An 11,408-nucleotide genomic window follows, 5' to 3' on the forward strand; every position below is an offset into this window, starting at 1 on the left:
GACGGAATCTGCGGATGTTTTTTGCTATTTCTACGGAGAATTTTGGTAAAAATCTGCGGATTTCTGCGGAATTATTTTGGGAGGATCCATCTGAGTATCATAACTAAATAAATAAATAATAAAAACTGAATAAATTCAGATTTACACAATTATTCAAGTAAATAATCAGAATTAATAATGGGCTAAAAATCTGCAGAAATCTCCGGAATTCTGCACACGCAGATTCCGTGTGGGCCAACTCATTACTTTGCCATTGTGACAGCGCATCATATTCATCACCACAGCGGAATGAACCGCCAACTTATCCAGCAAGTTATTACGCAACTGATGCCCTTCCAGCCGCAACCCATCTCTGGGAAACATCCACACACACATTCACACACACACACTCATACACTATCTCATACACTATGGACAATTTAGCTTACCCAATTCACCTGTACCGCATGTCTTTTGGACTGTGGGGGAAACCGGAGCCCCCTGAGGAAACCCACGCAACGGCAGGGAGAACATGCAAACTCCACACAGAAACGCCAACTTCTTGCTGTAAGGCGACAGCACTACTTACTGTGCCACTGCATCACCCCATAACATCTCAAAGAGGGTATTTTTCAACAGCAGGGAGCACAATAAAGATCCTGACTTCTGTCAGAGTAATTTTCCCCCAAACCATTGTACATTCTTTTACAGAAAAAAAATATTGTATTTGTTTTACAATAATTGGAAGTTTTATTTTACATTAAAAACGTAATAATAAAAGGAAGTTTTTAATTCTGTTTACTTTGTTTTTTTTTCCCATTAAAAAACACTATAAAAAAGTACAGAACCAATAAGTGGTATTGCTAAAAGTAGTAATATTGTTAAAACCTTAACGATATCCATCCCTACACACACTGTAAAAAGTAAATCTGTAAAATTTACGGTAAAAAAACGGCAGATGTGGTTGCCAGTACTGTACCGTAAAAAAAACACTATACAAACCGTAAAAGTAATTTTTCATTTTTACGTTAAACTACCGTATTTTATTAATTTATAGAGCTAATATGTCTGTATTTTGAATGATCAACGTCTACACATCTTTTGTTACACAGTTAGACACGTTAGCACATCCATATGCAGGAGGTGATGAGGAAGTTACATAATGAGCCAATGCTCATCACAATCAACTTTTCCCAAAAGCAGAAAAGAGTAGTGATGGGTCGTTCATGAACGATTCGTTCATTTTGAATGAATCTTCAATATGACTCGGGAACTACGAGTGCTCTCAGGGAGTGATTCATTCATCCGCGCGTGCGCACATTTGTGCAGGTAGTATCGTTAATTTCAAGTCTTCATCACATTGGCAGAAGCCAATCATATGTGTTTAGAGCCGGAAAAAGAATTGATCCGCTCGCCTCTCGAGTCCTCTATCGGGTCTGAGTCACTCGTTCATCACGAGCCAATCATATGCGTTTAGAGCCAGAAAAAGAATTGATCCATTCATCTCTCGAGTCCTCGGGTTTGAGTCATTCTGTCACGTGATGAACGAACGATCATGGCTCCTATCAACTCAGACTGTGTACGTTGGTTAAGATTATATGTGACTGTCAGTGTAACGTGAATGAACCCCTGACATTTGAAGACATGAAGAGGTGAGCTGAGCAAAGAGACAACAATACCTTCATAGACAAAAGAGCAGGTAAACATTGAATTATTATTTTCTCCTTCTTATATTCTACTTATGACTTATTTGTCGTGTGATCAACCTTTTGGGCTAGGTGTAGATGTGTTTGGAAGCAATTCGTAACATTTTGATAATATTTTGGCAAATTGAACCAAATGAACGAAATGACTCGAAAAAAGATTCGTTCATCTTGATCAACGAGACTCAAAGATCCGAGTCAGTAAAATGATCCGAACTTCCCATCACTAGAAAAGAGTATCAGCATAAAGAAGGTGCTCAGTGTCATTCACACAGCTACTAAACACCAGTATGGTAACGCATAAAATTAAAGTCATGAAATAAACATTGTTTAACAACATTAGATGTAACATAAATCTCTAATGTACATAACTTATGGGGAAACAACTTAAAAGATTCATATTAATGTCAACCAAATGCATAAAAAGTGATGTGCCACGCAGAGAATTCTGGCAAAGTAAATTTATGGTTATTTGCCGTTTATATTACGGAAACATACTGTTCAGGGCCGGAGTGGGACTCATTTTCAGCCCTGGAGTTTCAAGCCAGACCGGCCCACCTCAGTTCACGACTGATTCCAATTCAGTTACTAATGGCACTATCACGTCCTTTTCAAGAAAACTGCTGCTTTAGAAATTCAAATGTTCAACAACCCTAACAGTATTTTATGTCTTAACAATAAAATCGGAAAAAAAAAAAAAAAAAATTTCATGGGAGATTCGATAACAGGTCTGCGACATTGAAATGCAATGTGCTCACCACTGGACCACATTGGCGCTATTACAGTGAGAGTAAAAAATAACTAATGACTTGTGACCCTCAAGACACAGCACTACTTTCTTTTGATGGCTCAATCTTTTTCTCCTATTTTTAGATTTCTGATCAAGTTATGTCAGATTTATTAATGTAGTGAATCATTTGATTTTCATTGAGCAGGTGTATTATTCATTTTATTTGAATTCTTATATTCACTAAGGTGCCGCTGTTTGGGGTCGATAGTTACATTACATCATCATCATTAACGTAAGTTAACCTGCAGGCTGCATTTTTCTCACGGGGCTGCGAGAAAATAAATAAAAAGAGCGGCACTGGGGCAAAATAATGATTAAAAAGAGTAAAGCTATGGTCAAATAAATAAATAGAAGAAAAAAGTGTGACTGCTGAGAGTGCAAGCAGCTAGGGACACCGGCCCTCGCGGCCAAAAAACAGACCGGCCCACTGGGAATTCTCCCGGTCCTCCCGATTAGCCAATCCGGGCCTGATACTGTTAACCACGTTACGGATTTGTACTGTAGCATTTTTACAGTGTTTTACCATTGAAATCACAGACATTTTTTACAGTTTAGCGCATTCGTTTGGACTGTGGAAAAAACCGGAGCACCCATGGGGAACCCATGCCAAAATGGGGATAACATGCAAACTCCGAACGAGTGACTCGAACTGGTGACCTTCTTGCTGTGTCAAACATATGCTGGAATAATTGATGGTTCATTCCACTCTGGTGACCCCTGATAAATGGACTAAGCTGAAGGAAAATGAATGAATGAGTCATGTATCGAGTGTAATTTACCTTCAGAAAACAGTTTGAGCAAATGAAACAGAGCATGGTTTAGAAACTGAGCACTATGAACATTAAATTGAATGCAGTGAGTGGTGCACTTTGGGAATGGTGCATTGTGGGAAACTGCGGTGCGATGACATCACAATTCTTGGCTGTAATTGCCAATAGTAGACTCCAGCTCTCAGTGAACAGCCATAATGTCTAATTATAACTAAAGAAGATGCTCAGGCTTGGTCGACTGACATGAAATCAATAGCAGGCGTGACAGATGAATGCAGCAGACGCTTTGAACTGCAGAGCGGAGAGGAAGAAACCAGGTGAGGAACGCAGCACACACTATAACATTAGCTTGAAATGTTTTAAAGGAAATGTGGTGGCCAAGGTGCTGCTGGTGATTTGATTGGTCGCTACTGTTTGTTTTTTTCATATTAAAATATGTTTATATATGTATATTAGCGTTAGGTTTATAAAATATATCAAATAGCTTTATACCACAATGTATTTCTGAATGTATTCACATACTTTGACAAACTGATGTTCCCCACGGTGGCTCAGTGGTTAGCACTGTCGCCTCACAGCAAGAAGGTCACAGGTCCGAATCCCAGCTGGAGTTTACATGTTCTCCCCGTGTTGGTGTGGGTTTCCTCCGGGTGCTCCGTTTTTCCCCACAGTCCAAACACATGCGCTATAGGTGAATTGGGTAAGCTAAATTGGACATAGTGTATGTGTGTGAATGACAGTGTATGGGTGTTTCCCAGTCATGGGTTGCAGCTGGATATGGCACCATGTAAAACATATGCTGGATAAGTTGCCGGTTCATTCCGCCGCGGTGACCCCTGATTAATAAAGGGACTAAACCAAAAATATTTCAGACCCGTCTCCCGTAAAACTCCCAGAATTGAACCTCCCCTTACTTAAGTTTGCAACTCACTCCTAAACCCCAAACATCACCACCCCCCTGCTCTTTAGTTCGCGAACCCCCCATCCCCCCACCCTCATTTCACGACCCCTCAACACACTACACCCCCAGCCCCTGCTCTTCAGATCGCAAAACCTTCCGCCCCCACCCCCCGCTCTTCAGCTTGCGAAACCAGCCACCACCACCCCTCCCCCTCTTCAGTTCGCAAACAACTATCCCCCACCCCTTGTCTCCCGGATTTTTAGAGACAAATGTTGGCAGGTATGATCGTAACGCACCGCTATATGACTGTTTTGCGAATTGCAGAGGGCAACGGCACTTGTAATGAAAAGGAAAGGAATCTCGCCGTTTTTGTCTTCATTTCAAAGTGTTTTCGTGCCTAAATTAAACAAACGCACGGAACAGACTCACATTTAAGAGAGAGGGGCGCCCCCTGGTGGTTCGGTGGTATGGGTTGCATATATTATTGCCACCCTTCATAGAAAGATTGAAAATACGGGAAAATACTTTTACGGGATGATAGCGGGATTGAAGTGTAAAATACGAGAGAAACGCGAGGGTTGACAGGTATGCTAATAAGCATATTAAATAAGTAACTAATAAGTAGGCCCACACAGAATCTGCATAAATCCACAGACTTTTAGCCCATCATTGAGTCTATGTATGCACTTGTTTAAATGCGTGTACATGTATTTTTATTCAGCTTTTTAATTAATGTCACTAATATTATAGTGATAAAATAATAGTAATATTAAAGTTTTCATATATTAAGTGTTACAATATTAAACATTTTTGTTTTCCGGGATTTTTTTTTATTTGTATTAGACCACAGTCTTTCATTGTTTTACAAAACAAAAAAATGTAACGTCTCATATTATTATTAGTATAAAAAATAACAAAAAACATAAGAGTGTGGACTTAAATACAAAACAACTCCAAAACTATTTCTTTGGGTTGCTACAAGTAAAATATTGTTTTAAAGTAACTGACAGATATATTTACCTTTAAAGTACACTCTAAAAAAAGTTGAGTTATTATTTAACCCAACGGTTAAGTTAAAAATATTTGTTGCTTTGTTGGGTTATTTTAACCTTTATTGGGTTATTTATAACTGCTCAAGCAGTTAGGTAAAATATTTGGTGCTTTGTTGGGTTATTTTTAACCTTTATCATTCATTCATTCATTTTCTTGTCGGCTTAGTCCCTTTATTAATCCAGGGCAGGCACGTGCACACATAGGGCTCAACCTGTGCAGTGCACATGCCCTTTTTAGTTTATGCGCGATGACGACGACATCAACAACATCACCCCCCCTCCCTCTTCACATTAACCTGCACATGCCCTTTGGACAGTCTCTGCACGGGCCGGATCCAGAGTCGCCACAGCGTAATAAACTACCAACTTATCCAGCACTTTTTTACGCAGCGGATGACCTTCCAGCTGCAACCCATCTCTAGCAAACATCCACACAAACTCATTCACACACACTCACACACTACACTCATACCCAATTCACCTGTACTGCAAATCTTTGAACTTTGGGGGAAGCCGGAGCACCCGGAGGAGACCCACGCGAACGCAGGGAGAACATGCAAACTCCACATAGAAACTATAACTGAACCGAGGCTCGAACCAGTGACCTTCTTGCTGTGAGGCGACAGCACTACCTACTGCACCACTGCATCGCCCTTTAAACCTTTATTGGGTTATTTATTTATTAACTCAACCAGTTGGGTTAAAAATGTTGAATTTCAACATTCAACTGATTTAACTGACACAGAACAGCTGTATTAATATGTGTGCGTAATGTTGCTTTTGCGTTATAACGTTTATTTACGCTCTAACGCAATAATAACCTATAGTTGGGTTATGTGTTGGGGTATTTTTAACCCAACTATTTTAACTGAGTAGCTGAATTTTATTTTATTTTTTTAAGATTTATTTTTGGCCTTTTTGCCTTTATTATTTGATAGGACAGTATTGAGACAGGAAGCGGAGTGGGAGAGAGAGAGAGGGGGTAGGGTAGGGAAATGTCGTCAAGCCGGGATTCGAACTCGCGACGCCCTGACGTGCTATTGCACCATATGTCTGCGCGCTAACCACTAGGCTATTGCGCCGACAGTAGCTGAATTTTTAAATTTATGTAATTATTAATATTTTCCTGTTTTGAAAACTTAATAAAATGATTCTGGCAACTTAAATCTTTTAATCTAATCAGCAGAATATTTGAGTTACAATAATGTATTAATCTATGTAGTGGTAACAGAGATCTTGAGTTATTTTTTAGAGTGTATCAAGCTGCCTGTCAGTAAATGATGACCTTACAGAAAGCTTCACTGCAGGGAGACTGAAGATGCAGCTCTGGTAGTGTGTTTGTGGTCCAGTATCAGTTCTGTTTGGGACGATTGAGCCGCTCAATGAAGCTGATTGCATTTCACTCCTGTTGTTTGGCCTTTGTGCTGAATCCACAAGAGCACGCGGCAGATCTATAGACAACAAACAGAGAATATTGACACTGCTCATTAAGCCTTCGGGATCTGCTACTAACCACACTGTTGTGAGGGACATCCGTGATTCCCATGATCAAGGAAAAGTAATGATTCCCTGAATCAGAAAATTCACTATTTGTGTTCTGCTGAGTGCATTCTTCCAGAAAATCCATATCGTGTAATCATGTGCAACTAAGCAATTGAAATAAATTGTATAAAAATTATTAAACATCGGAGGGCGTATCACTGTCACCTCACAGCAAGAGGGTCGCTGGTTCGAGCCTTGGCTGGGTCAGTAGGCATTTCTGTATGGATTTTGCTGTCTCCCCGTGTTGGTGTAGGTTTTCTCTGGGTGTTCTGGTTTCCCCAACAGTCTAAATACATGCAATAGGTGAATTTTGTAAGCTATATTGTTAGTAGTACATGAGTGTGAATGAGTGTGTATGGGTCTTTCCTTGTGATGGACTGCGGCTGGAAGGGCATCCGCTGCGTAAAACATATGTTGGATAAGTTGGCGGTTCATCCCACAGTGGCGACCCCAGATTAATAAAGGGACTGAGCCAAAAAGAAAATGAATGAATGAATGAACTATTAAACATGATGTTGTTAGTCACACACTGAAAAAACGATTCATTGGATTTACTGAACTTTTTTTTAAGGTAAACGGTTGCAAACAAATTATATGGGCTGAATGTAATCAAACAAATAAAGTTGAAATAATGCATCCTTTTTTCAGTGGGCTTCCTTGAAATGATGCTTGTGGGTCAGTTTTATAATAAATAAATTCAAAAAATTATCAGTGAAACTCAATTCTGAAAATAAAACCTTTTAAAATGAACACAATAAACCAGTTTTTTATTTAGAAGTGCATTACACAGATGTTTACACAAATATGTAGTAAATGCTGTTTTTAAATCCACCAACTATGGACTAAAATTATTTTAGGTTTTATTTTTCTATATATTTTGCATAGAGTTGAAGTCAGAAATATTAGCCCCCTGAATTATTAGCCCCAGTGTTTATTTTTCCTTAATTTCTGTTTAAAGGAAAGAAAACTTCTTCAGCAAATTTCTAAACACAATAGTTTCAATAACTAATTTCTAATAACTGATTTATTTTATCTTTGTCATGATGACAGTAAATAACATTTGACTAGATATTTTTCAAGACACTTCTATACAGCTTAAAGTGACATTTAAAGGCTTAACTTAATTAGGTTAACTAGGCAGGTTAGGGTTTTTAGGGCAGGTTCATTTGTTCTGTAGACAATCGAAAAAAATGTATCTTAAAGAGGCTAATAATATTGACCTCTAAATGTTTTGTTAAAAATTTAAAACTGCTTTTATTCTTGCCAAAATAAAGCAAATAGGACTTTCTCCAGAAGAAAAAATATTATCAGACATACTGTGAAAATTTCCTTGCTCTGTTAAACATCATTTGGGATAAATTTAAAAAAGAAAATAAATTCAAAGAGGAGCTAATAATTACTTCAACGGTGTGCATTTATTTTAGCTTGCAGTTCTTTATTTGAGCAAGTGTGGCATTAAATTGCTACCTACAAACATTTATAATGTTCCAAAAAGTTTTGTATTCCAAATAAACATTGTTTACTTGAACTTTGTTCATCGAAAAAAAAAAAAAAAAAAATATATATATATATATATATATATATATATATATATATATATATATATATATATACATACATTTTTCCTGGGAATAATATTTCTAAAGGAGCTGTTAACATGGAATTGAACCAGATTTTAGTAAAATTCCAAATACAAACATAAAAATAAAACAAAACAAAGAAATCTGAAAAATGAGTTGTGTGTGATAATGAAATGACACAAGGAGAAAGCGCTAAACTACTGACATGTATTTAATACTTTACAAAAAAGGCTTTTTGGTGGTGGCAGCTTAAAGACGCCTCACATGGAGAATGAAGTCACATGCGTTGCTCTGTGTGAGTTTTTTGTGTGTGTGACTTTAACAGAGTGTAAAGATCTTGATGATTCTGTGGGTCTCGTCTGTCAAATCTGAACTTTATTTTGTATTTTCTATTAAATTCAGGTCAGATCATCATGGTCAGGGCCATCCTACAGAAATAGCATCTGAAAGCATTTAAGTCTCCTTGGTTGTGTTTTGGATCATTGTCTTGCTTAAATGGTTTCATCTTCATCCTCCTGCTAATGTAGACGTTGGACTGAAGCAGCTGATATTCATTTACACTGAGGAAGGGCAGAGGCTTTCTGAAGAACTACTGAGAGATTTCAGCTGCTGTCTGGGCTTTCACTGCCTCTTTACAACTTCCTTTTTTCTTGTGTTCAATACTTTTTTCCTGTTTCCTTTAATGTTAATACACATAACTTCATTTGTAAACTAATTAATACTGTTTTCTTTGCATATATGGATTTCTTTGGTTGTTATCAACTTCCAGAGATTTTTTTCTTTTAATTAAATTAATGGATGATAGATTAATTGATTGATTGATTGAAATTGGAATTTGACCTGAACATATTTTATGACCTTTTATTATTGCTGATAGTTGTAAAACTTCCAATACCAATTCCAACTTTCACTACCACTGTGTCGCCCTCTACTTTGTTATTATTATGATTACTATAATTCAAATATGTTGATCGAAGTTTAGTGATCACAAACAGTGGATTAAATACTGAATATGCAGTATATTAATTTTTCAACACCCTTTTCTTATCTACTAATTAACAGTTGTGTCATTGTATAAATAGTTTATTTGATTGTTTACTGGTGTTTATTTACACATTTGAATTTGCATTACGAGACTTTAATAGGATATCTTTATTGCAACAACTTTTGATGGTTAAAAAATTTCACAAAAAGTTACCTTTTATTGACATTTTTAAGGGTCCCCTGAAGTGCTTTTTTATTCTATGTTTGTTGTAATCTCAACTGAAACACAAAAAAGAGGGCGGGACATAATGTACCCCTCCCCTTTATAAAAACAGCCAAAAGCGTCTTGTTTTTATCACAACTCACAAAAAGAGTGGTTGAGCTCAAGCGCATCAAATGAAATACAAATGAGAAGCGTCTGAAAGGGGGTGGGGCATGTCAAATACTAGGTAGCGTTTGATTGGTTAGAACATTTTTTTTTAAACAACAGCAAATATTCAGTTTTAACATGACATCCAAAAAATACATATGTAACTAATAACATAAAATAAACTGAAATATAAATTACATAAAATAAATAAATAAAAAGACAGCTTCAACATAGAGATTTTTACAATGATATTGTGATTTAACCTACCCAATTGACAGCAAGTTTACTAATCAATTAACTTCAGCTCCTTTGCCACTATAATTGTATTTTTACATTTTTCGCTATTAATATATAGGAGTGAGTCTATATACAAATGAAAATCTGTATTAGCAACATTTAAACAAGGTTTAGAGTTATTTAATCTGCATTTATGAATATGAAATTTACCATATAAAATCAAAAGATTCAAATAAATTGTTTAAAACAAAATAAAAAATAAAATCTTTGGGGGTCAAATTACATCTAAAACCTGATTGTTTTTGGACATGCAATGATAGATCTTCCCCCCCCAAAAAAATTCAATGTTGACATTTATAAAAAAAAAAATGAATCAAAGACTCTGGATGATTTAAACAGAATGAACAATTTCCATCAGTCTGCATACATTTAGTTATTGTGTAATTGCTAACATAAATGTTGTGAAGAATTTTTAAATGTAGTTCCCTATGTTTATTACCTATGCAGAAAATTGGTCAGACCTGAGAACCTGAAGTATGCAGTGATGCCTAAAAAAATTGAACAATTTAGGCGGAAGTGACAAACTACAAGCTTTACACGTATGGAGACGTTTTGGCCCCAACGACCTTCCATATGTATCTGTATATCAGATTTACATCTTCTAAACACGAATTTGTGTGACTGTTTTGGATCACACTAGCTTACTGATATCCTCAAGACTAACATACTGATACTAACATCTTTTAAAAAATGTTATTTTAATTTCACTGGACTTTTAACTTGATGCTAATGTAAATATACGCTCCAAAATAAAGTCAACAAGCTTCTAGTATCTACTTTCTCCAGATTATTTTCTTCGAAGTTATTTTTAGACTCATTAGCCCTCATCACCTAGGCAGGCAGTGCATTAGCTAGTTAACTGTCTAGCTGTGATGATGTGTGTTTCTTCAGTCTTCACACATGCAAGCTTCAGGATACACACGCCTATCAACTACACTTCATTTAGCACACTGAGTGAGCACATCTTCTCATCTTACCTTTAAGTCTATGGCCAAAATAATGTTAAAAACTGAAGACAATTAGCATCATTGCTGCGTCTCAGCTCTGCTCCGGGCACGCGCATTTCCTGTCCTTCCCTTTCCTTATTTTTATACGTTGATCCGTCACGTTCAGCTGTTGTCATGGTAACAGGCATCCAGATCCCGGGTCTTCTGTGGGGATAATGCACTGTCAGAGGGCGAGAGGAGATGGGATTCAAGCCACACCGTCTGTGATGTGTACTGTATTATTCAGTCTTACGCATTATGAATTTTTTACACACATTAAATAGATCAATCAACATTTTTTAATTTTATTTATCAAGGTGAAAACAAACTACATTAATAACAAAATATAGAAATTTGACGAGTAAAAGGTGTTAGATTATTATTCATGCGTTTTAAGATACTTCTCAAGCGTAAGAATTTGGTTTTATAAATAGAAAATTTGCAAACATATATA

General features: G+C 36.7%; 2 protein-coding genes across 8 annotated transcripts in view; one reads left to right on the forward strand and one right to left on the reverse strand.

Annotated features, from left to right (window-relative positions):
* smc6 (structural maintenance of chromosomes 6) overlaps positions 1–10,740 on the forward strand; it is an 87,322-nt gene extending 76,582 nt beyond the window's left edge. For 3 of the 6 annotated variants that reach the window (XR_015512883.1, XM_087289883.1, XM_087289886.1), the window contains one exon: positions 8,720–10,740. The gene's annotated coding sequence lies outside the window, so the exon portion shown is untranslated. Of the gene's footprint in view, positions 1–2,657; positions 2,705–8,719 lie in introns of all 6 variants that reach the window. The other 3 variants (XM_087289884.1, XM_087289887.1, XR_015512884.1) reach the window with 2 other exon arrangements.
* vsnl1b (visinin-like 1b) overlaps positions 1–11,087 on the reverse strand; it is a 44,757-nt gene extending 33,670 nt beyond the window's left edge. The window contains 2 exon segments of one of the 2 annotated variants that reach the window (NM_001327943.1): positions 6,486–6,646; positions 10,946–11,087. The gene's annotated coding sequence lies outside the window, so the exon portion shown is untranslated. 2 annotated transcript variants of the gene reach the window in all.
* Between the last annotated feature and the right edge of the window lie 321 nt (positions 11,088–11,408).

The sequence above is a fragment of the Danio rerio genome, chromosome 17 (genome assembly GCF_052040795.2).
Source record: "Danio rerio strain M-AB ecotype USA chromosome 17, GRCz13ab, whole genome shotgun sequence".
NCBI lineage: Eukaryota > Metazoa > Chordata > Actinopteri > Cypriniformes > Danionidae > Danio > Danio rerio.